Genomic DNA, 25,319 nt, shown 5'->3' on the forward strand with positions numbered 1-25,319 from the left:
TCTTGACGTTGCTAGCGTTACATCCCTCGTTCAAGCCTGTCCATTTTTCCCATCTAGTTGCTAGATTGAATCTAGCGCAACTGGACAGTTTCTCATACACTTCCACGGTAAATTTTTACACGGGATAGTCGTTCATTTGAACGTAAACGTTCGAAACTTTGAAACATAAAATCGTATAAAAAAAAATAATTTTCGGTTTTGATAAAAGAAAATCAAGTCACTCTTGGTAAGGATAGGGAAGGGGAGTGAAAATTATGTTATCTTCTTTTGTATATATATATATTTTGCAAAATTAATGCCGTTGCTCCATTGCTCTTCAACAATAGCCGGGTTGTGAAACTTGTATAACAGCCACAACTAGCCAGGCAAACCAATCTCGGGAAGATTTTGCAACCGTGCTGCTGGCTCGCTTGTTCCACTTGCATCCATCTTACCGGTCGTCTAGTGTACTTTCACATTGTACAAAAAACAACTGTTCCGCGCTCGTTTATCGAATAAACCGATTGCTTTTGTTGTTGGAAAATATCCCTAAGGCCATGGATGAAAGTTACAAGCGGACAAGGAGGTGTAAATTTTTCTCCAAATACACTCCAAGGGGTAGTTACAAAAAAGCAAAATTTTAATCTTGTAGGTAAGATGCTATTTTCAAATTATTTACAGAAACATCCGTTGTCGGTTCGAATAATTCTGTTGAAATATTTCTCTAGATACTGTTTTATTTATTACAGGGTTGTCACAGGTTAGGGGAATCAGGGAATTTAGGGAAAAGTCGGGGAAAGTAGAATTGGTCAGGGAAATCAGGGAAAAGCTAAAAAAAAAATTTTAGTTAAAAACACTAAGAAAAATTGAATTTTAGAGAAGTTACAAATTTTTGCAGAAGTTGAATTATGTTCAACAATTTAAAAAAATTCTTGTCAAAATTTCAATTATCTTTAAAAATAATAAAATAATTAAAATTCTTCTCAAAAATTGAATTATTTTCAGCAATTTTAATAAAATTTTCCGGAAGAATTCAATTATTTCAAAAAAAAAATTAATAAAATTCTACGTCGCAAACATTTAATTATTTTCATTTAATCAAACATTTAATCAAAATTTCATCGGAATTCTATTATTTACAAATTTTTAACAAATTTATTAATAATATTATAGTAATAATTCAATTATTTTCATGAATAATAAAATTCTTTTTAGGAATTCAATTATTTTCATAAATAATCAAACTCATCGCAAAATTTAAATTATTTTTAATGTAAGTTTAATCAAATTCTTCGAAAAAAGTAATTATATTCTTCAAAATTTTATTAAAATTCGTCAAAAGAATTAAATTATTTAAACATTTGTTGAAAATTCTTTATCAGAATTCAATTTTAAGAAACATTCAATTATTTAAATATTATTTATGTTTGTATTTAAATAATTAAATTCTCATAGAATTTTCTAATAGAAATTGTTTCTAAAATGAATTTTAGTTACATTTTTAGATAATAATTGAATATTAAAAGTATTATAGCATGAATTTTTAGAAATAATTGTATTCTAAAAAAGTTTAATTGAATTTTTTTTTTTTAAATCATTAAAGTTTTTATTTTCTAAATATTTAATTGAAGAAGTTGTGAATAATCAAAATTTTGTAAAATTGAATTATGAACAGATGGATTTGGAAATTCTCTAGACTCGGAGTGTTCGCTATCTTCATGTTTTATAATAATTTAAAATTCCATAAAATTTTTCAAAAAAGAATTAAATTATTAACAAAAATTTTAATAAAATCCTTCGCAAGAATTCAATTATTTTTATATAAGTAATACAATTTTTCACATAAGTTTAATTATTTGAGAAAATGTAATAAATTTCGTTGTAAGAATTTAATTATTATCATAAATAATAACATTTTTCCTAGGATTTAAATTATTTTTAATATACAATTTTAAATGATTTTCTCGAAAATTGTTATTATTTATGATAATAATTGAATTCTTACAACGAAATTTATTAAATTTTCTCAAATAATTAAACTTATGTGAAAAATTGTATTACTTATATAAAAATAATTGAATTCTTGCGAAGGATTTTATTAAAATTTTTGTTAATAATTTAATTCTTTTTTGAAAAATTTTATGGAATTTTAAATTATTATAAAACATGAAGATAGCGAACACTCCGAGTTTTCGACTCGGAGTGTTTGATATTTTTATGTTTTATAATAATATTCTTAAAAGTTATTGAATTTCAAAAGGTTTAGATTTGAATTTTTTTTAATCCTAATTCCTGTAGAAAAATAATAATAATTAATTATTTATTTAAAAAAGAAGTTATTGATGTTTTCGAATACATTTAAATCTAATAATTTTTAGAGCGAATAAAAATATTCTTTAGGGTCAGGGAAAAATCTAAATTTTGTCTGAAAATCGGGAAAAAGTCAGGGAAAACGAAAATTAATTTTTTGTGACAACTCTGCATTATTATTATTAAAATTTAGAAAGGACAAAATGATACTCTTTATCATCAAGCGTTTTGTAATAAAAATATATTTTTCATATTTCTTTATGGCACAAAATATAAGATTTTTTTAATATTCCAACCTACAAACGTATATAAAAAATATATTTAAATTTCTTTCTACGTCTATTGGTATATATTTTTTTTCCTCTCTTGCAAAAAGATAAAACATTTTCATATTTTACTTTAAAATAAGAGAGCGATATTAAAAATTTTATCCTGAAATTGCAGAGATAGACAGAGAAAGAGAGAAAAAGAGCTTCAAACACATCAATAATATTGACTTCTTAAAAAATGTATTCAAATACAACTCGTGGAATATTTTTTTAAGGGAAACAATTTATGTTTTTAACATTTTATCATATGTACCTATATTTTTGGGAGCCAATATATTATTTACTTGACCTTTCAATTAAAATGAAATTTAATTGGAGTACAACTGTTAAAACCAAAAGCGAAATGGATACTTCAATTATCGTTTCAATTATTACATTTAATTAATTTAGTTTCAATTTAATAGTTAATTAAATAAATCTACACGTTTGTTATATAAAACTATATTATTATTATTATTATTATTTTATTAATAACTAATTTTTTAAATAATAAAATAAATAATACTATAAATAATAAATATATGTATATAAATGTTTATAATAGATAGTAAATATTATATATTTAGTTTATTTTATATATGTATAGAAATGAAATGGATATTATTATGTGTATTTTTAAATAATTTACAAATTTAGGAAATATTTTTTGATTTACATAATTCGTAATAATAAAAACATAATGAAAATCATGTAAAATGACGTTTTATGAGGGAGATAAAAGGTGAGCATAAAGTTAAATCGCGGATTTGATTGAAACATTTTTCTTGATTGTATATAGAAATAGTTGACCAGACATCTCAGAGACATTTAATGGCACTAAAGACATCTGCGAGACATTTACGAGCACATTGTACTGTATCTGAATTTACATTAAACACACAAGTGGTTTCTGGAATGTTGTTCAGTGAAAGTAAACGACAAAACTACATATTTTGATTTTATGATGTAACGAAACAATATTTCAAAAAAAAAAAAAAAGTAAATCATCAGCTGTGCTGCGTAAAATACACGATCAATGTTGATCCAGAAATATTTCAATATTCTCAATCAAAAATGAAATTTTATTATATTTAGTATAATACTAATAATTATATTAAAATAATAACCATTTAGATTTAAATAAAAATGAATAAATAAAAAAAATTTAGTTATTATAGAAAAATATTCAGCTGTTCCAGAGATAAAACTTTCTTTCCTTGTATTATAGTAATAATTAATAATAATAGAAATAATTAATAATAATAGTAATAATAATAATAATAAATAATACCTAATAATATTTTTGTACAAAAAAAAAAAAAAAAAAAAAAAATGTTCAACCTTATATGATTATAATATGTATTATGCAAAGAGTTAATTCACAAATTACAAACGAAAATGATTGAGTCGAGACAATAGAAAACGATAAATATAATAGATAGAAATCAAGATCTCAGATCAGAATATATTTCAGCATTATAATAATGCAAGTTATCAATAAGGGGGATAATTTACCAATCTGAAAGGTTCTAAACCAATAAATAATCTTATTCCCACCCTATAATGAAAATTATATATGATATACTTAATATTTACAATGTATTGTTACGCCAATTTTTTTTACAAATTTTTCTAAATAATTTACAATCACAATAGGAAAAAAAAACTTTCCAATTATTTCAATGATATGTCAATTTTAAAGGTCTGTGAAGCTGGCTGAACCACTTTCATAAAAATGAATTTAAATTATACCATTAATTAGTGCTCAATTAGTGCTATTTTTGTACCATATTGCCGAATTTAGTGCTCAATGTTTATTTAAAAAAAACAATGGTTCTGCTGAGTGAACGTTCCGCTGGCCAGACCATAACGAAAAACGCTTTAAAAACGCCAACAGAATATTTATAAATAGCCTATTATTTAGTGCTCAATTAGTGCTCAAAGATTAACAAAATAAAAATTTTTTTTATTAATTATTTATTTAAAAAAAAAAATTTTTTTTGAATGAGTGAGTAATCCGTTAGCCAGACCATAACGAAAAACGCAATAAAAACACCAACAAAATATTTATCGATAGCCTATTATTTAGTGCTCAATTAGTGCTGAAAGATTAACAAAATAAAAAATTTTTTAATTAATTATTTATTTAAAAAAAAAATTTTTTCGATTGAGTGACTAATCCGCCAACCGCACCATTACGACAGACACGTCAAAAATCACAACAAAATATTTATCAATACTCTAAAATTTAGTGCTCAATTAGTGCTTAAATATTAACACAATAAAAAATTGTTTATTAATTATTTATTTATAAAAAACATTTCTTCGAAGGAGTGAACACGTTAAAAATGTTTTAAATTCGTTTTATAATTCGTTTTCTTAGCCTATAATTTAGTGCTCAAATAGTGTTCGCAGATTAACAAAATAAAAAATTTTTTTTATTAATTATTTATTTAAAAGAAAAACTTATTCAAATGAGTGAGCGAACCGCTATCCGCACCATTACGAAAAACACATTAAAAACGCCAACAAAATAGTTATCAATAGCATATTATTTAGTGCTCAATTAGTGCTCAAAGATTAACAGAATTCAAAATTTGTTTGTTAATTATTTATTTAAAAAACTAACTTATTGGTCTAACTGAGCTATCCGCTGGCCGGACCATAACGAAAAACACGCTAAAAACGCCAACAGAATATTTACAATTAGCCTATTATTTAGTGCTCAATTAGTGCTGAAAGATGAACAGAATTCAAAATTTGTTTGTTAATTATTTATTTAAAAAACTAACTTATTGGTCTAACTGAGCTATCCGCTGGCCGGACCATAACGAAAAACACGCTAAAAACGCCAACAGAATATTTACAATTAGCCTATTATTTAGTGCTCAATTAGTGCTCAAAGATGAACACAATTAAAAATTTGTTTATTAATTATTTATTTAAAAAACTAACTTATTGGTCTAACTGAGCGATCCGCTGGCCGGACCATAACGAAAAACACGTTAAAAACGCCAACAGAATATTTACAATTAGCCTATTATTTAGTGCTCAATTAGTGCTCAAAGATTAACACAATTCAAAATTTGTTTATTAATTATTTATTTATAAAAAACATTTCTTCAATAGTTCTAGAGTTCCTGATAGTTTTTAGAAATAGTTCCGGCGATTAAATAGTAAAAAATAAGTTTTTTCATAATAGGGGGCCAACTTCACGCAGTCCCCCACTATTGAAAAAGTGGATTTATAATTAGAGTTTTGAGTTGTTTTAATAGAGTTCTAGAGTTCCCTACATTTTATTCGAATAGTTCTGATAATCCGAAGTCATAAAAAAATAATTGAAAACACGAGAATTTTTCAAAAAATCTAAAATGTTACGTTACAAAAGTTCAAATTAGAGTTCCGTTAGCCCCCCATCTAGATCAATAAAAAACTCTTATAACAATTTTTTCAAAACCTAAAAACTACAAAACTACAAGACTTTTATGTTTTAAAAGAAATTTTTTTTTTCAATTGAAAGTTCTATGAGTTCTAATCAGATTTCTGTGAGCCCCCAATACTGTTCGATAAAATAACTATAATAGGTAACAATTTTCTTAAGACCCAAAAACTACTGAATTACAAGAGTTCTAATCAGAGTTTTGTGAACCCCCAATAGTGTTTGATAAAAAACCCTAATAAGAATTTTTTCAAAACCTAAAAACTACTGAACTACAAAACATTGAAGATTCAAAAAAATTTGTTTTTTTAAAATTAAGAGTTCTTGTAGTTCTGATCAGAGTTCTGTGAGCCACCCATGGAGTTCGAGAAAAAACCCTAATAACAATTTTCTCAAAACCCAAAAACTACTGAATTACAAGACTTTAAGGTTTGAAATTAATTTGTTTTTGAATAATTGAATAAGTTCAAACACTCAGTCATGTAAAGTTGGCACTACTTTTTAAAACAATCAAAATTTTAACAAGAGTTCTGGGCACTTTAGCAATAGTTCTCGAGTTCTATAACGATTATTATTTAAATAGTTCTGATGATTAACAAAAAAAAGCGACAATGAAAAAACTTGGTGTTATCTTTGCATTGAACTATTATTTATGCAAAAAAGAGTTTTGTCCTCATATTCTGAAAGAGAATAAAGAGTTCTACAGTTCTCTACCAAAAGAACAAGAGTTCTGCAAAATTTCGAAAGTTATTAACAAATTAACCCCTTGGCTGTCAACGAGATTTCCACTGTTCGGGCCAAAAGTGTGTTGAAAAAATTTTTCTCCAACACTTGCTCTGAAAGGAGTAAATCATGAATTTATTATTTTTTCTTGTTCTTTGACCGAGCTTTATTTTGTATCTAACTTCTTCCCCACTCAAAACATTCGTCTTTTATTATATTAAACATAAGAACATTTTTAATTAAAATTATACGAAACTCACGAAGAAACCTTTCCTCGCAAGGCGTTGGAGAAAACGTAGTGCACAACTCGTGGTGAAAGAATGATTTTTCTCGAGTGATTGCTGCTCTCGCTACGCTCGAGCCGCAAACTTCACTCTCGAAAAATCACACTTTCGCCACTAGTTGTACAATGTACTATTAATGGATTTTTATGAAACTTGGTACCTTAAGGTTTCTAGGGTCGCTGATTATAATATATAATAATATATTATATAATATTATCTCTCTATATTACAAAAAGATATCGCCGCCGCTGTTTCAAGATTTTTTGACCTACAGGTCAAGAGTTGACCTGTAGTTTTCCCCTCAAAATTTAGGTCAATTTTGAGGGCAGTTTTGACCTAGACGTCAAAATTTGACAAAGAATTCCCGCTACCCTCAAAATTTAGGTCAAGTTTGAGGGCAGTTTTGACCTAGACGTCAAAATTTGTCAAACAATTTCCGCGCGCAGACTTAATGATGAGGTGAAGTTTGCCATCTGACCTAACAATGTAAGGTAATTTTATTTTAAAATTGTGTTTGCTCTTACACCTATCATTTTGACCTAATTTTGACGTTTCATTTTTTACTCTCTCATTTTTACGTCATCATCTATGTGTAATTTGACTTTTATTTAACTACAACTTAAGGGGTCTACCCACTTTAGACGCGCTAAAAAAAAGGCTATTTTCATTAATTTTTTTAATAGGTTTGTATTATAAATATTTTCATGTGAGGTATTACACATCTTAAATACACTTTCAAAGTGCAAAAAAAAAATATTTTGATTTTTTTCAATTTGTTTTTTTATTTAAACGCGTTTTTCTCAAAACAATGTTTTTCGACCGCCCGTGTAGAAAAATTTCGGGGCAGTCTGGAGTCCAGAGATTGATCCAACTAGACGCATCTGGACGGTCTAATCTGGACGGTCTAACTGTGTGCTATATGGGATTTTTCTGGACGGTCTAATTTAGACTGTCTAACTGTATGCTATATGGGACTTCATTGGCATCACTAGAATTCAAAATTTTTAAAGTACAAATCAAAGTACAATCAATACTTTAGTGCCCGATTTGTCGGTCTTCTTTGAATTTATACATGGATTGTCACTTCAAAATTCCATGGAATAATTTAGTATCTAAAGAATCGTTCAAAAATAAATATTGTAGGTTTATATGAATTATTATAAATAAAATTTTCAATGAGTTTAATTAAAAATTCTAAAGATCTTAGATTTTTGAAAAATGCCTAATAATTCAAATTCTCCTGAAATTAGATAAATTTTTTAACATATTGTATTTGATTAATTATTAAAAATAATTTATCTGTAGAAGAATTTTAGTTAAAAACACTATAAACAATTGAGTGTTGGAGAAGTTACAGATTATTGTAGAAATTTAATTATTTTCAAAAGTAACAAAATTTTACACAGAAATTCAATTATGTTCAAAAATTTGTTTAAATTCTCATCAAAATTTCAATTATCTTTATAAATAATAAAATCGTTCTCTGAAATTCAATTATTTTCCAAATTTTTAACAAGATTCTTGGCAAAATAAAATGTAAGCAAAAATTTAATTACTTTCATAAATAAAAAACCTTTCACAAAAATTCAATAAGGATTTACAAATTTTTTATAAGTTTCTTCTCAATAATTCAATTATTTTTATAAATAATAAAATTCTCAAAATTTTTTTATTATTCAAAATTTCTTAGTTAATCTCAGAATTTCTTAATTATTTTTAATACAATTTTAATCGAATTCTTCGAAAAGTGTATAATTATACTTAAGAATTCTATTGAAATTCGCCATAAGAATTCAATTATTTAAAAAATTTTTGATAAAACTGAAAGTAATTCATTAAAAAATGGTTAATGATTATAATTGTAGTAAGAATTATTTATTTAAATATTCATATATAATATGAATACTGGTTAATCTGACATCAGTATGATAATTTTTGGTAAAATCAAATGTCGTTAAATACCCTGACATTAGCTGATGAATTTAATTTTTATAGTTTATTAAAATTTTTATATATTTTTTTACTTTTATTTTTTTATACAGGGGAGGATGGGGCAAGGATAGTAAGTTTTTGCTTATGCTCAAAAATCGAGTAATTCATGGTATATTCGCATTTTAACACCAAAAGATGATAGTAAAAATTGGAAGTCAATCTGTCACCATTTGCGAAGTTAGGAGTTTATTTTTGAAAATAGTCTATTTTGCTAAAATGTCAACGTTATGTTTATCATATTGTTTTCTATATTAGAGTTTCAGAATATTTATTTACGTAAGTGTTTTTCAGAGTGGAATTTCCTGCTGAACACGAATATCGTATTTATTTTCAAATTAATTCACGTCGTTCCTTAAAATTTAGAAAAAACTGAAATATGGGCTCAAGGGGCAAGGATACACGGAGAAAAAGGAATAGTTGACACATCCAGATACATGGATATCACAGCCATATTATATTGAAAAATACGGGATATCCATAGTTAAGGTTGCTGCATCCATATTCTATGGCTGGCTGTATATTGTTGAAGCAGCAAAAGATCTATGGTTGGGTGATCCATAGTAATGGAAATGGGAAACAAAAAATTGGAATCACTCAATTAATTAAATTCCATGTCACTTGAGATATTTCATACACATTTTTGTTAATTGATACACACCACTTATTGAATAACCGCATATTAACGAAATAAATTATTAACCGATGGGGGAGACACGAACCCTAGACCTAACGCATACTAAACACTAACGCTATCCACTTCACTATACACACAACTACAATATCTGAGCATATAATATTCCTTATATATACTCTACACATATTTCATGAAAATGAATTTACATAAACACTAATAGACAATAACGATAATAAATAATAAACAATTATAACACTATTTATACACAATAAACTCACAACGCGATTATATAGACGTGACAGGAAACCGACGCGACGGACAAATTGAGACGACCATTTTTAAATGGATGCCATGATAATGAATTGCGCGCAACATGTATCGAAATTTTGAACTAACTATGGATCTCCCAACCAAAGTTTATATGGATGAGGCAGCCATATGTGAAAATCCATAGCATGAATTGTAAGCCCAACCATGCCTATGGATATCACATCCATATTTGATTCAACAATATAATATGGCTCCCTCATCCATTGAATATGGAATGTGCTTCTATTCTGAAAGTTGTCTCTTCCATTGAATTGGATAACACAACAATATTCTGCTCAACAATATTTTTATGGATATCTCTTCCAGACCTTTTCTTTCCGTGTAGTTATAGAGATAATACGGCACGGTAAAATCCTGTTAATGCCATTGCAAATTTTAAAAAAGTGTTTAATTGTTCTTTTTAGGTTGATATACATAATGGTGCGTAATTATATATGTAAAACAAAGCTTATTGACCAAGCAATTGGTAGTTGTCTGAAGATTTGGGGTTCACAAAACTCTGATTAGAACTCATAGAACTTTCAATTTAAAAGAACCAAATTTCTTTTGAAACATAAAAGTCTTGTAGTTTAATAGTTTTTAGGTTTTGAAAAAATTGGTTTCAGGGTTTTTTATCGAACACTATTGGGGGCTCGCAGAACTCTCATCAGAACTCTTAGAACTCTAAATTTAACAAAAAAATGAATTTTTTTGAAACTTTAAAGTATTGTAATTCAGTAGTTTTTGGGTCTTAAGAAAATTGTTACCTATTATAGTTATTTTATCGAACAGTATTGGGGGCTCACAGAAATCTGATTAGAACTCATAGAACTTTCAATTGAAAAAAAAAATTTCTTTTAAAACATAAAAGTCTTGTAGTTTTGTAGTTTTTAGGTTTTGAAAAAATTGTTATAAGAGTTTTTTATTGATCTAGATGGGGGGCTAACGGAACTCTAATTAGAACTCTTGTAACGTAACATTTTAGATTTTTTGAAAAATTCTCGTGTTTTCAATTATTTTTTTATGACTTCGGATTATCAGAACTATTCGAATAAAATGTAGGGAACTCTAGAACTCTATTAAAACAACTAAAAACTCTAATTATAAATCCACTTTTTCAATAGTGGGGGACTGCGTGAAGTTGGCCCCCTATTATGAAAAAACTTATTTTTTACTATTTAATCGCCGGAACTATTTCTAAAAACTATCAGGAACTCTAGAACTATTGAAGAAATGTTTTTTATAAATAAATAATTAATAAACAAATTTTGAATTGTGTTAATCTTTGAGCACTAATTAAGCACTAAATAATAGGCTAATTGTAAATATTCTGTTGGCGTTTTTAACGTGTTTTTCGTTATGGTCCGGCCAGCGGATCGCTGAGTTAGTAATAAGCTAATAAGTTAGTTTTTTAAATAAATAATTAATAAACAAATTTTGAATTGTGTTCATCTTTGAGCACTAATTGAGCACTAAATAATATGCTATTGATAACTATTTTGTTGGCGTTTTTAATGTGTTTTTCGTAATGGTGCGGATAGCGGTTCGCTCACTCATTTGAATAAGTTTTTCTTTTAAATAAATAATTAATAAAAAAAATTTTTTATTTTGTTAATCTGCGAACACTATTTGAGCACTAAATTATAGGCTAAGAAAACGAATTATAAAACGAATTTAAAACATTTTTAACGTGTTCACTCCTTCGAAGAAATGTTTTTTATAAATAAATAATTAATAAACAATTTTTTATTGTGTTAATATTTAAGCACTAATTGAGCACTAAATTTTAGGGTATTGATAAATATTTTGTTGTGATTTTTGACGTGTCTGTCGTAATGGTGCGGTTGGCGGATTAGTCACTCAATCGAAGAATTTTTTTTTTTAAATAAATAATTAATTAAAAAATTTTTTATTTTGTTAATCTTTCAGCACTAATTGAGCACTAAATAATAGGCTATCGATAAATATTTTGTTGGTGTTTTTATTGCGTTTTTCGTTATGGTCTGGCTAACGGATTACTCACTCATTCAAAAAAAATTTTTTTTTTTAAATAAATAATTAATAAAAAAAATTTTTATTTTGTTAATCTTTGAGCACTAATTGAGCACTAAATAATAGGCTATTTATAAATATTCTGTTGGCGTTTTTAAAGCGTTTTTCGTTATGGTCTGGCCAGCGGAACGTTCACTCAGCAGAACCATTGTTTTTTTTAAATAAACATTGAGCACTAAATTCGGCAATATGGTACAAAAATAGCACTAATTGAGCACTAATTAATGGTATAATTTAAATTCATTTTTATGAAAGTGGTTCGGCCAGCTTCACAGACCTCAATTTTAAATTTAAATATGAAAATCTGTATTTTTTTATTAATGAAATGTTTACGAATTAAACAAAATACTTTATAACTATTTTTTTTACTGTTACTATTATCATCACTATCATTATCACTATCACTATCATTATTACTATATTATTATTACCTATTACTATTATTGTTGTTGTTTTCAGTATAAATATTATTATTTTTTAATAAATTGTAAGAAAAATATTTTGAACTACAGGAAGATTCGAACCCAGGACGTATAATCTAACTTATTGCATGCCTTAACGATTCCGACCAAACTCATTTCAAAAAATATTTTTAATTTTTCTAAAATTTGCAATTCTATAGAGAAGTGTTTTTTGCCACGAATGTACTCTCTAAATTTTAATTAGTAAAAAACTAAAAATGTTTAGTAATTTAAATTAGTGACTGACTTTTTGCTTTTCAATTAGTAAATTTTACTAATAATTATATTAATTTCCACTAATTTATTAGTAAATTTTACTAATTCAAAAGCAAAAAGTCAGTCACTAATTTAAATTAGTAAACATTTTTACTAATTCAAATTTAGAGAGTAAGTGATCAATTGTTTTTTTTATAATTAAAATAAAAAGGGTAGTAAAATGAATTAAATTTTTATATTTATAGAAAATTTTTTATCTACAATAATTGTATCAATTATTTCTGCTATTAAGCTAATGTATTTTTTGCATGGAACGCTGTAAAAAATGCACTTACCTCTAGATTCTTTTTTCAAATCACTTATTCTATAATAAATAATTTATCAAAAAATTTTTTTTTTATTTCTATTCAGCTATATTGTTTGTATCCTTGATCGGTTTGTCAAAATGAATTAATTATTTAACGATGAAACTCGAAATATTTGGAAACAAAAAATTTTTTCCCCTTTCTAAAGTCATACGCTTAATGAATTCCTACCTACGCACGGAATAATGTTTGATGGTGTTGTGTGTGTACAAACAAGAGTCAATCCCTCAGCCGTGGCCTCATAGGAGAAAAGGGCAACAGCACTAAATAGGTCAAAAGCACAGAGAGAGACAGAGACAGAGAGAGAGAGCTTCTATTTTTTTTTCTTCAATATTTTCTCATTATGCTTTACTACTCAATTTTATAAAATAACGACCACGCTATACGTAACCTTTTCATTTTGTTAAATAACACAAACATTAATGTACAAAACTACTGATGAGAAAATTTGCATTTAGCCAACTTTTTATTAAAAAGAATTTTTAATTTTAATGCGTTGAGTTTTAATTTGAAAAAAATGTTTTTATTTAGCTAAATTTGCTAAATTATTATATGAATTAAATAAATTTGTATCTTGCGGAATGTTTAATTTTTTTGCTAAACAGAATTTTCAATTGAGACCAATTTTTATTTTGCAGAATGTGAAATTAGAAAACTTTTTTTGTATTTAGCCTATTTTTTTTATTAAAGAGAATTTTTAATGAACCAGCTTTTCATTCAGAGTTTTGCATTTAGAAAAGTTACCAATTAGTGGAATATTTTTTGAACCGAATTTTTAATGACCCAACTTTTTATTCAAAGAGCTTTGCACTGAAACTTTAGTCAAATTTAAAACTACCAATTGAAGTATGTAGTAAAATTTAACAAACACGGTTCGGATTGTGCGACTTTTTCGACTTTTCTAAGGAAATGTGGCTTTTTTCGACTTTTTTGTGAATAAATGCGACTAATCGACTTTTTCGAAACTTATTTTAGTAAAATGCGAATGAAATTTAAATTTTTTTTTTAAATTTAAAGGAAAAAGTTTGAGTTAAAAAAATGTTCTGTTACATTTATTTACAAATTTCTTTCAAATTTTTCGAAAACATCAATAACTTCTTTTTTAAATAAATATTTAATTATTATTTTTCCATAGAAATTAAAATTCTTCAAAAGATTCAAATTCAAACCTTTTTGAAATTAAATATCTTATAAAAAAATTGTTATAAAACATGAAGAAATCGATCACTCCGAGTCTTCGACTCGGAGCAATCGATGTCTTCATGTTTTATAATAATTAAAGATGACCGAGTGATAAAATCATTAATTTAAATTCTAAGACTTTATAAAAAAAATTATTTTAATAATTTTTTATGCAAATAATTGAATTATTGGGAAGAAATTTATAAAACACTAGTAAGTAATTGAATTTTGCAGAAGAATGTTGATATTTATAAAGATAATTGAAATTTTGAAGAGAATTTAAAAAAAAATTTTTGAAAATAATTGAATTTCTGTGAAGAATTTTCTTACTTTTCAAGATAATTGAATTTTGAAAAAAATTGTATCAGATCTTTTTAAAATAATTAAATTTCCAGGATGAATTTTATTATTTATGAAGATAATAAAAATTTTAACGAGGAATTTGAAAAAAATTTTGAAAATAATTGAATTTCTGCGAAAAATTTTATTACTTTTGAAAATAATTGAATTTCTACGAAAAATTTTATTACTTTTGAAAATAATTGAATTTCTGCGAAAGAATTTTATTACTTTTGAAAATAATTAAATTTCTAGGATGAATTTTATTATTTACAAAGATAATTGAATATTTGAACAGATTTTTTAAAAAAATATTTAAAAGTAATTGAATTTTGCAGAAGAATTTTGATATTTATAAACATAATTGAAATTTTGAGGAGAATTTTAAAAAAAATTTTGAAAACAAATTGAATTTCTGAAAAGAATTTTCTTATTTTTGAAGATAATTGAATTTTGCAAAGAATTTTATCAGAACTTTTGAAAACAATTAAATTTTTATGATGAATTTTATTATTTATAAAATTTTGACGAAAGATTAAAAAAAAAATTTTAATATAATTGAATTGCTGCGAAGAATTTTATTACTTTTGAAAATAAATGAATTTCAGAGAAGAATTTTATGAAGACAATTGAAATTTTGACAAGAATTTGATTAAAATTTTTGTTAAATAATTGAATTTCGGAGAAGAATTTAATTATTTATAAAAATAATTGACATTTTAAAGAGAATTTTTAAAAAATTGTTAAAAATACCTAATTAAAATTTTGCTATGAATTTTATTAAATTTTTAAAAATTTTATTCCTGATTGTTTGATATTAATGTATCTATGAGAAATGTGATTTTTTTTTACAATTTTGACAATTTCGTGTTTCCTTTTTGTCGTTTTTTCTAAAATTTCATGCGACTTTTTTGGAAATTTTATGCGACTTTTTGTGACTTTTGTTGTAAATTTATGCGACTAAAGCTACTTTTTTTTGAGTCTTAAAGACGATTCGAACCCTGAACATATAGCAATTAGTGGAAATTTTTACTGATTTGAATTCGACGACTTTTCACTAATTTAGGAACACTCAAACTAAATTTTTTTATTTTTAAAACTTTCTATAGGTGCTGAAATATTGAAAATTAATAATGTAAATTCAACATTTTTACTTTTTTGTCGAAGAATTAATTTTTTTAATCAGCAAATTAAAATAGTAGTATAACAAAACCAACGCAACGGCGTTCATTTGAACTTTCCAAACTTTAGGGACATTCAGATTAACCAAGGAGAATTTTGTTTCATAATTGCCATGAAAGCAGAGAATTTATGAAAAATTCTTGAAATTCTAAAGTACAATAATTTGTAAATTTAATTAATGAAATGAATACATTGAGAAACATATGTTACCGCAAAAGAGTAATAAGAAATTGTTTTTTTCTTTTATCACTATAGAGCGTGTCTAATAGTCTCCCTTAAGTAATTTTCTTTAATTATAATTTACTGGGTGATTAGCTCAACTACAGTGTTGTACTCATATAAGCGCGTATAGTGTTACGGATGAAACTCGTGACGAAGTTTTTATCGATCACGAAAGGCAGTTGGACGTAGCGTGTGCGAATAGTTGATGTTGCTATACATATATATATATATATATATGCATAGTACAAAAGGTAGGCACGTGCTCGAGAACGAGTGACGTTATTTGTCTACAGCATAGCTATGTCGTTCAGTTTCGATATCATTCCCCCCTCCACTTGTCCTCTGCCCCAATGTATATTCTCTCGTCAGGTGCTTCGTGTTTTTCTCCTAGAAATCAAGTTTATCGTTTAACTGATGTGCTCCAACATCGGTCAAAACAGTTTGGTAAATTTTACTTGGACTGTTTGGTACTATAGGTGTATGTATAACGTCGACGTTTCATCTAGTGGTGTATATACCGACAATATATAGGTGTTTGAGTGCTGTGACGTCAGACGAAGTCCTGACGCGCTATTTCTGTCCAATGACAATTTGCATTTGCCACCTACCTTCCTTATTGAATCAACTTTCAATGAAAATCGAATTTTCTGCTTATTTATATGTATAAAATTTTGTTTTTTCTCTTTTTGTTTTGATCATTTTTCTTCAGGGTTTCTTCTTTTACTTTCAAAATTATTGCCTTTATCTTCCATTAACAGAGTTACCACTGGTTAGAGAAAAAAAATCCCTGACTTTCCCTAATTTGTCCCTAATTTCTAATTTATTATTTATAATTTATTATACTGACCAATAATTGATCAGGAAAATTAGGGAAAAGTCAGGGATTTTTGTTAAAAGTAGTAGAAAAAAATTTAATTTTTATAATTCAGGAGAAAATTCTGAATTTTTGTGCCTTTTTTGTTTGCTTCATAAACTATAATATAAAACCACGAATTCTATAATACAAAACATACAATTTTTTTCTATTTCTGACAATAATTTTTTTTTCTAAATAACTTGATTCTCTTTTGAAGAACTAGCATCAAATTAATACTTAGAAATTATTTTATGAATAATTTTACTTAAATATTTCAAAATTATTTAAATTTTGAGAATTGTCTTTACAATTTTCATAATTAAATTAATTTTTTAAAGGTTTCAATTTAAAATTTTATCAAATTTCAAATTTCAATGAATTTAATAAGATATTTTATAGAAAATAATTAAATTCATGCAACTAAGAATAAATTAAATTAGGGGCTGTCCATAAATTACGTAAGACATTTTTTTGGAAAATTTTACCCCCTCCCTCGAAAGATATTTTACATACATTAGCGCCATTTTTTCTATTGTTGGTAAGATCTTGCTGACCCCCCCCCCCCTCCTCCCTAAATGTCTTACGCAATTTCTGGACGGCCCCTTATTTTCAATAAAATTTCTGAAAAGAATTCATTTTCATTAATTCTTAAAATTTTTAATAAATTTCTTAGCAAAATTTCAATTATTTGAAAATTCATTTTTGCAAGAATTCAATTATTTTCAATACAATTTTTATAATTTTGTCTAATTTTCAAGTACTTTAAAATTCTTTGCAAGAATTCAATTATATTCAATACAATTTTGATAAAATATCTAAATTCAATTATTCTTAAAAATGTTGATAAATTTTTTTGCAGAATTTTAATTATTTTAATTTTTTCGCATGAATTTAATTATTCTTAAAATGTTTGATAAATTCACTTGCAGAATTTAAATTATTTTAAAATACTTTGCAAGAATTCTATTATAAACTCAATTATTCTTAAAAATTTTGAATTTTGAATGAATTTTATTAGAAATTTTAAAGAACTTAGTTTTTTGAAAAATGTTGATAATTCAAATTCTTTTGCAATTAGTTCAATTACTTTCTAAAAATTTAATAACATTCTTAGCAAAAATTTCAATTATTTTCAAAAATTTTCCTTCAATATAATGATTTTTAATATCTACTATTTAAATAAAATTTTACACAAGAATTTAATTATTTGAAAAAAATTTTAATAAAATTCTGCACAATAAATATTTAATTATTTTTATAAATAACAAAAGTTTCACAGAAATTCAATTATTTACAAATTTTTTTCATTTTTTTTTAATGCAATTTGTCAAAAGAATTCAATTCTTTGAAAATTTGTTGATAAAATTCTTTATGGGAATTGAATTTTAAGAAATATTCAATTATTCAATAAATTAATTATTTTTATATTTAAATAATCGAATTCTCCTACAATTTTCTAATAATAATTGAATACTAAAAGCATTATAGCAGATTATAGCATTAATTTTTAGAAATAATTGAATTTTGAAAATGTTTCAAATTCTAATCTTTGAAAATCTGAATTTTTCATACCTTTATAACTAACAATTTTGTGGAATGAATTTTTTGAAAAAGTTTAAAATTTCACTCTCTCGCATTTTTTCCACAAATTGTAAAATTCTTTTACAAAATTTAATATGTATGCCCCCCCCCCCGTGTGCAATATAATAATATTGCGTGTTTAATATTAATAAAATACATTATAATGTTTCTAGATATTTAATTTTGTTTTTTAAAGCAGTCAGTATATTTTTAAAATACTTACAGTGACACAAAATTTCCTTTATTTGAACATTCAGAACTTGTGAATCATGTTTTTGAACATAATTTTGTTTATAGGTTAAAAATAAAAGTATAGATAATAGAATAATTAATGTTACTCCTTTCTTTATTTTGCAGATAAAATATAATTGGCGTCCGGATTATTCTGGACATTCAGACACTGAAGGCGATGTGAGAAACAAATTGAAGATAAGGTAAGTTTTTGAGAGAGAAAATAATTCATTCTTTAGACTTTATTTTAATTTTTTATATTTTAAATTTGGCGTAAGGTACTTAAGTCGAAAGAGGGGATAAACGAAAGCACAGGGGTGGGGATAATGAGAAAGAGAGAGAAGACTCTGAACTTCTTTCTCACTCTCATTATCCCCACTCTAGCGCTTTTACGTTTCACTTTAGTTTATTTTAAATTAACCTGCAAAATAAAGTTTTTTGTTTACAAATCTAAATCTCTCTTTTTATTCGATTTGAATCGAGAAATGATTATGCTTTTGATAGGCGTGTAAAAAAAAGTTTGCATCAAAAATAAGGAAAATTCACTAAAACGGAAATTACTTTTCTCTCGTAGTGTTTCAATCGTGATTTGCTAATTTTTCCAATCAAGTAACGAATTTTGTTTATCAGCAATTTTTTCTATTTGTAAAGTTCAGTTTTTTCAGTAAAATGCAAAAAAAAGTTCAACTACTACGTAGCGAACAAAAAATTAATTTATCTGAATTTTTTCTATTAATTTTTAAAATTATTGATTTTATTACAGTATATTGTAATATTATTTTTTTTTCAATGAAAATAACAAAAAATAGTATTCAATGCTGAGCGACGATGCCAACTTCAAGGACATTATATATTTTATCATTATTAGAATTTCATTAATTTTAAAATTCAAAACATTAAAAAGAAAAATTACCACAAAACAAAAATTACGAATCAGTGAAAAGCAAACAAGAATAACTAATTTTAACCTACAAACAGACATCCGGAACTGAAAATTATTAATATGAACAATATTTATTTATTATTATAGGTAATATTATCATTATAATATTTTTTTCTTATCATAACATTATTTATTATCATAATTACCATAATGATGAAAGAGAAAAACTTTAAAGTCTCTTTTAAGTAACTAAATGCATTTTTAAGTTCCCTTTAAGTTATGCAAATATTTAAGAAGAGTTTGAATTCGGTTATCTGCTCTTAAAAGTAGTTTTTCTTTTAATTAGAAAGTTGAAAAACTAATTTTCCTCTATTTTAATTTAAAAATTTACAGTTTCTACAGAACTTAGTTATTTTTGAAAATTTTTTAAAACTTTGTTTATTTTAATCTAAATTTTTTAAATATAGAGTTATTTATTATCATAATACCAAAAGTTTAGAAGAATATTTGTTTAAAAAAACTTTTAGACGATGAATATATTATAAAGGGTATAGTAACTTTTTACTTACCATTTATAAATTAAAAATTAATAATATCGATGCAATTTATTTTTGTTTCAAACTTATACTCCTTTCATTATCTACTATTTAAATTTGAAGTGAGTAAAAATGTTCACTAATTTATTTTATAGTGAAAAACTTTTTGCTTTTTAATTACAGTTAAAATTTTCTAATAATTTTCTCATTAACTGGCCGTTAGAGGAAAATAAAACTCGCTCACAAACGAGATAGAATTGACTAGGTCCGTAAAATTCAATTATTTTTAAAAGTAATAAAATTCTTCACAAAATTTTAATTAGGTATGTTCAGAGATTAAAAAAAATTTCAATTACCTATCTTTAGAAATAATAAAATTCTTCTCCGAAATACGATTATTTTCAAAAATTTTATTAAAATTCTTGGCAAAATTTCAATTATTTTCAAATATTTTCCTCAATTCAATGTTTTTCAATCTAATATTTTAATTAAATTTTCCAAAAGAATTCAATTACTTAAAAAAATTTTAATAAAATTTTACACAAAAAATATTTCATTATTTTTATAAAATGATAAAAATTTCTCAGAAATTCAATTATTTACAAATTTTTTCGCAACAATTCAATTATTTTAATAAATAATAAAATTTTTACAGGAATTCATTTTGCACACAATCAAATTCTTTTTAGGAACTCAATTATTTTCATAAATAATAAAACTCATTTCAGAATTTCAATTATTTTTAATCAAATTCTTCGAAAAATGTAATTAATTATTCTTAAAAATTTTAAACTTCGTCAAAAGAATTCAATTATTTAAAAATTTGTTGATAAAATTTTTTTTGAGAATTTAATTTTAAGAAATATTAAGATATTCAATAAATTTTTTTGTATTTAAATGATAGAATTCTAATAGAATTTTCTAATAAAAATTGATTTAGAAATAAATCTCAGTTAAAAACAAATTATCTTGAAAATTCTCAAGAAAAAACTTTTTCAAAAAGTTATTAGGTAAAAAATAATGGATTTATAGAAAAATTTTAGTTAAAAACACTAAAAAAATTTAATTTTGGAGAAATTACATATGATTACAGAAATTCGGAAAATGTAATTAATTATTCTTAAATATTTTATTAAAATTCGTCAAAAGAATTCAATTATTTAAAATTTTGTTGATAAAATTCTTTATCAGAATTTAATTTTTGAGAAACATTAAAATATTCAATAAATTATTTATTTTTTATTTAAATGATTGAATTCTATTAGAATTTTCTAATAAAAATTTATTTAGAAATAAATTTTTGTTAAAAACAAATGATCTTGAAAATTCTCAAAAAAAACTTTTTCAAAAAGTTATTAGGTACAAATAATGAATTTATAGAAAAATTTTAGTTAAAAACACTAAAAAAAATTTAATTTTATATGATTACAGAAATTCAATTATTTTCAAGAGTATAATAAAATCCTTCGAAGAAATTTAATTATGTTAAAAAATAATAAAATTCTTCTTAAGAAATCAATTATATTCATAAATCATAAAACTCATCGCAGAGTTTCAATTATTTTTAAAACAATTTTAATCGAATTTCTCGGAAAATGTAATTATTCTTAAAAATTTAATTAAAAATCGTAGAAAGAATTCAATTATTTAATAATTTTTTGATAAAATTCTTTATGAGAATTGAATTTTAAGAAGTAATGAATTATTCAATAAATTATTTTTTTTGTATTTAAATGATTGAATTCTAGTAGAATTTTTTGATAGAAATAAATTTAAAAATGAATGAATGAAGTTGAAATTTTATCAATTGGCCATTTTTAATTATTATAAAACATGAAGAAATCGATCATTCCGAGTCGAAGACTCGGAGTGATCGATATTTTCATGTTTTATAGTTATGAAAAAATTTAGAAACTGCGTTTTGGAAAATAATAAAAATTTTTTTTAAAAATATAATTCATGAAAATAATATTTAGAAAATATTAATACATAAATATAATTTTTAGAAATTTTGTTTTATAACGTTTAATCTAGTTTACGAGACAAATAATTTAAAGGAAGGAAAAAGGGAACTTGTATAGGAAGGAATAAATACGATGCAAATTTAAACTAAGTACGTACTTGACTTTTGGAACGTGCCAGGAACGATATTTTTCAATTTTTTCTAATAAACATATACATATTTTTTTCTTATTTATTCATTTTTGTGAGGAATATAATATTATGATGATGGCGTCGTCGTAGTTTTATTGAGAATTGGATTTGTGCAGGTTTTGTAACCATAACGGTGCGTTTGACTGTATAGAAAGGCTGTTGTGTGTTTTGTTACGACTGGAAAAGAAGAAAGCAGGAAAAGAATACGTTCTTTTTTTAGAGATAGAAAAGAACCTTTCTGATTTTCAGTAGTGGTACAACAACCATCTCGTATTTGATTGATGCTCCATATTGAATAGTGTTTCTAATAATATTTTCCCTGCTTCTTTTTTTGCGCCTTTATTATTTCTTTTTTTTTATCTTTATTGTACCTTATTTTGCGTTTATTTCTTTTTTTACCTTTTTTATGACATTTGGTCTTTCTTTAACTTATTTTTTCTTTTTTTCCTTATCTTGCCTTTTTTATTTTATTCTCCCTTCTTTTTTTACTTTATTTTGACTTTTACAAGTTTATTTAGCCTTTTTCTACTTTACTTGGCCTCTTTTTACTTTATTTGGCCTTTTTTTATTAACTTTTTCGTCTTTTTAACCTCTTTTGCCATTTCTTACCGCTTTTTACCTTTCACGCCTTCATTTTGCCTTCTATTTCCTTATATTCAATTATTTCACTTAAAATTTCTCATTAGTCGACTTTCATTTATTGACATTTTTTCTCTGATCTAAGGAAATTTTCATTTTGTTGCATTTAATTAAAGAAAATTAATCTCATTATATACACTTTCTCTCTAGGAGGTAAATTTTTCCAAATTCCAAAAGTCTTAACATGAAATATTTCTTTCTAATATGAACCAGATAAGAAATATTTTTCACTTCCTATTCTAAGTTTAGACTTTATACTAGAAAATATAATTGCTTGTTTGCTTTTCTTCACATTATAATTATGATGGAGATGGTGATTTAAAGTTAAAAATTATTATTCAAAATTTTAATTATACAATTTATAAGTTATATAACTAATGATACTTCCGAATAAAGAGACACATTATCAGGTTTCAAATCAATACATAAAGTTTCAAATTTAAATAATGAACCAAAAATGTTTATATTGTCCCGAAAGTTATTTCAGTCGTTTTATTGAATTTGAATTTCGCGCCAAGTTAATTGTACAACTGGCCGTTAGATGGAAATAAAACTCGCTCATAAACGAGATGGAAATGGCCGGGTATAAATGGTATAAATATCAGTCACAGGTTAGAATTTCATTACGTTCAGTTTTAGTTATATTTGGTAAATAAATAATAATATAAATAATATAATAAATAATAAAATAATAGTGAGAGGTTTAAAAACTTATAATACAATAATAATACTAGTCATATATTATTATTAATAGAATAAATTTTATTCTTAGCTGAAAATTGGCTAATGACCAAGAAGCCAAATTCAAAGACTTATTTTCTACACTTCTGCAATCTTGGGTGAATATTGGCGATAAGAATTGGTACAATATTCAGTCAATGATTTCCTTCTTCTTTAACAAAAAAAATCCACTTGCAAAGCTTTTTCTGTTTTCAAAAAATGTAGAAGTAAATTTTAGAAATTTCGAATGGAAATTCAAATTTGAAAAGCAGAAGAAGAGAAAAGATGGGTAAAAAGGGAGAGAGAGAGAGAGAGAAAATAAGTAAAGGGAGGATTTTTGAACAAGTGAATTTGTGTGAACAACGTTAGAGGCGAGGATTGAGGAGTGTATGGCATTGAACTGGGAGTGGGGCTTAGTTGACCTCGCTCCTACATGGTCCCGTTAGACTCGAGTTCACTTCATAACCAGCCTCTTCCCAGGGATGCTGTTCAACTTGTGATAAATAATCTTCACTTTGCCATCTCATCCCCACCCCAATATATATATACATATACATATAAGCGCTCATCAAATTCGTCAAAATTGATCTGATAATACATAAACTGTTAATCTGATGACAAGTCTCTGATATCATATTGATAAGATGATTGAAACACTGTATACCTGTATCGAATGTGGGTTAAATTCTCACGAGAGTCATGATTTTTCGATTGTTTCTTTCATTTTTGAGAATCTGTGATTTATATTGGAGGGAAAAATTGGCAATTGCTTAAAATTGCTTCTTTATTTTCATTTTCATTATTTTAATCGTACTTCTTTTTTTATTTTAATTTTTCTTCTTTTAATTATTTTACATACTGATAAAAAATTTATTCGATTCAAATAAATGATCCTAAAAAGTTTTGAGCGTTCAAATGAAAGAAATTTATTTATTTTTTCTTTAAATTAAATTTTTATTACTATAATTTTGCGACAATATATGAAAGAAATTAATCATAAAGTTTCTAAATGTAAAATTTGATTTTTTAATTTTAATTGTAATCAATATTCTATGAAAATATTTGTAATACAAAATATTTCATTCACTGGAACGTTGAAAAAACTTGTTTTGTTCAGTCAAATAACCGATTACTTGTTTATTATCAAATAAATTGTATATTGAATTAATAATTACAGTATTTGAAGCAAACACCATTTAATTGATTTAATTAAAATAATAATAAAATAAATATAATAATAAAAATTATTTGATTCAAGTAAATATTTATTTGATAATGGAGAAGTAATCGTCTATTTGAATCGAATGAATTTTTTTTATTCAGTTTAGTTTCATTGTTATTTTTAACTGATTCAAATTTAGAGTGTTCATAAAAATACCGTTATTTAAAAAATATAAAATTATTATACGTAATTAAAACAGTTTTAGAAAATATTAATAAAAAACATTAATTAAAAGGGCTTTAAAGAAATAATTATGAAAAATAACATACATTTAAAAATACAGAATAAAATAATATTTTATGAAATATTAATTTTAAAAAATAGTAAATTATTTTTTGAAACTATTATTCATTAAGAAGTACGATATAAATGAGAAATTATTAAAATAATTAAAAATGCTTTACTGAAAATTGTCTCCTACGATGATTGAGATTTTATTCCAATTAAAAATTAATTACAGTAGAGAACGCGAATTTTTTTTCTCGCAATTATTTTTTTTT

General features: G+C 24.7%; 1 protein-coding gene across 1 annotated transcript in view; it reads left to right on the forward strand.

Annotated features, from left to right (window-relative positions):
• Nucleotides 1-25,319, forward strand: part of LOC122507304 — a 96,449-nt gene that overhangs the window by 31,596 nt on the left and 39,534 nt on the right. The window contains exon 2 of the mRNA XM_043619927.1: nt 18,792-18,868. The gene's annotated coding sequence lies outside the window, so the exon portion shown is untranslated. The remainder of the gene's footprint in view (nt 1-18,791; nt 18,869-25,319) is intronic.

Source organism: Leptopilina heterotoma, unplaced genomic scaffold (assembly GCF_015476425.1).
Source record: "Leptopilina heterotoma isolate Lh14 unplaced genomic scaffold, ASM1547642v1 Lhet_46, whole genome shotgun sequence".
NCBI classification, from domain to species: Eukaryota; Metazoa; Arthropoda; class Insecta; order Hymenoptera; family Figitidae; genus Leptopilina; species Leptopilina heterotoma.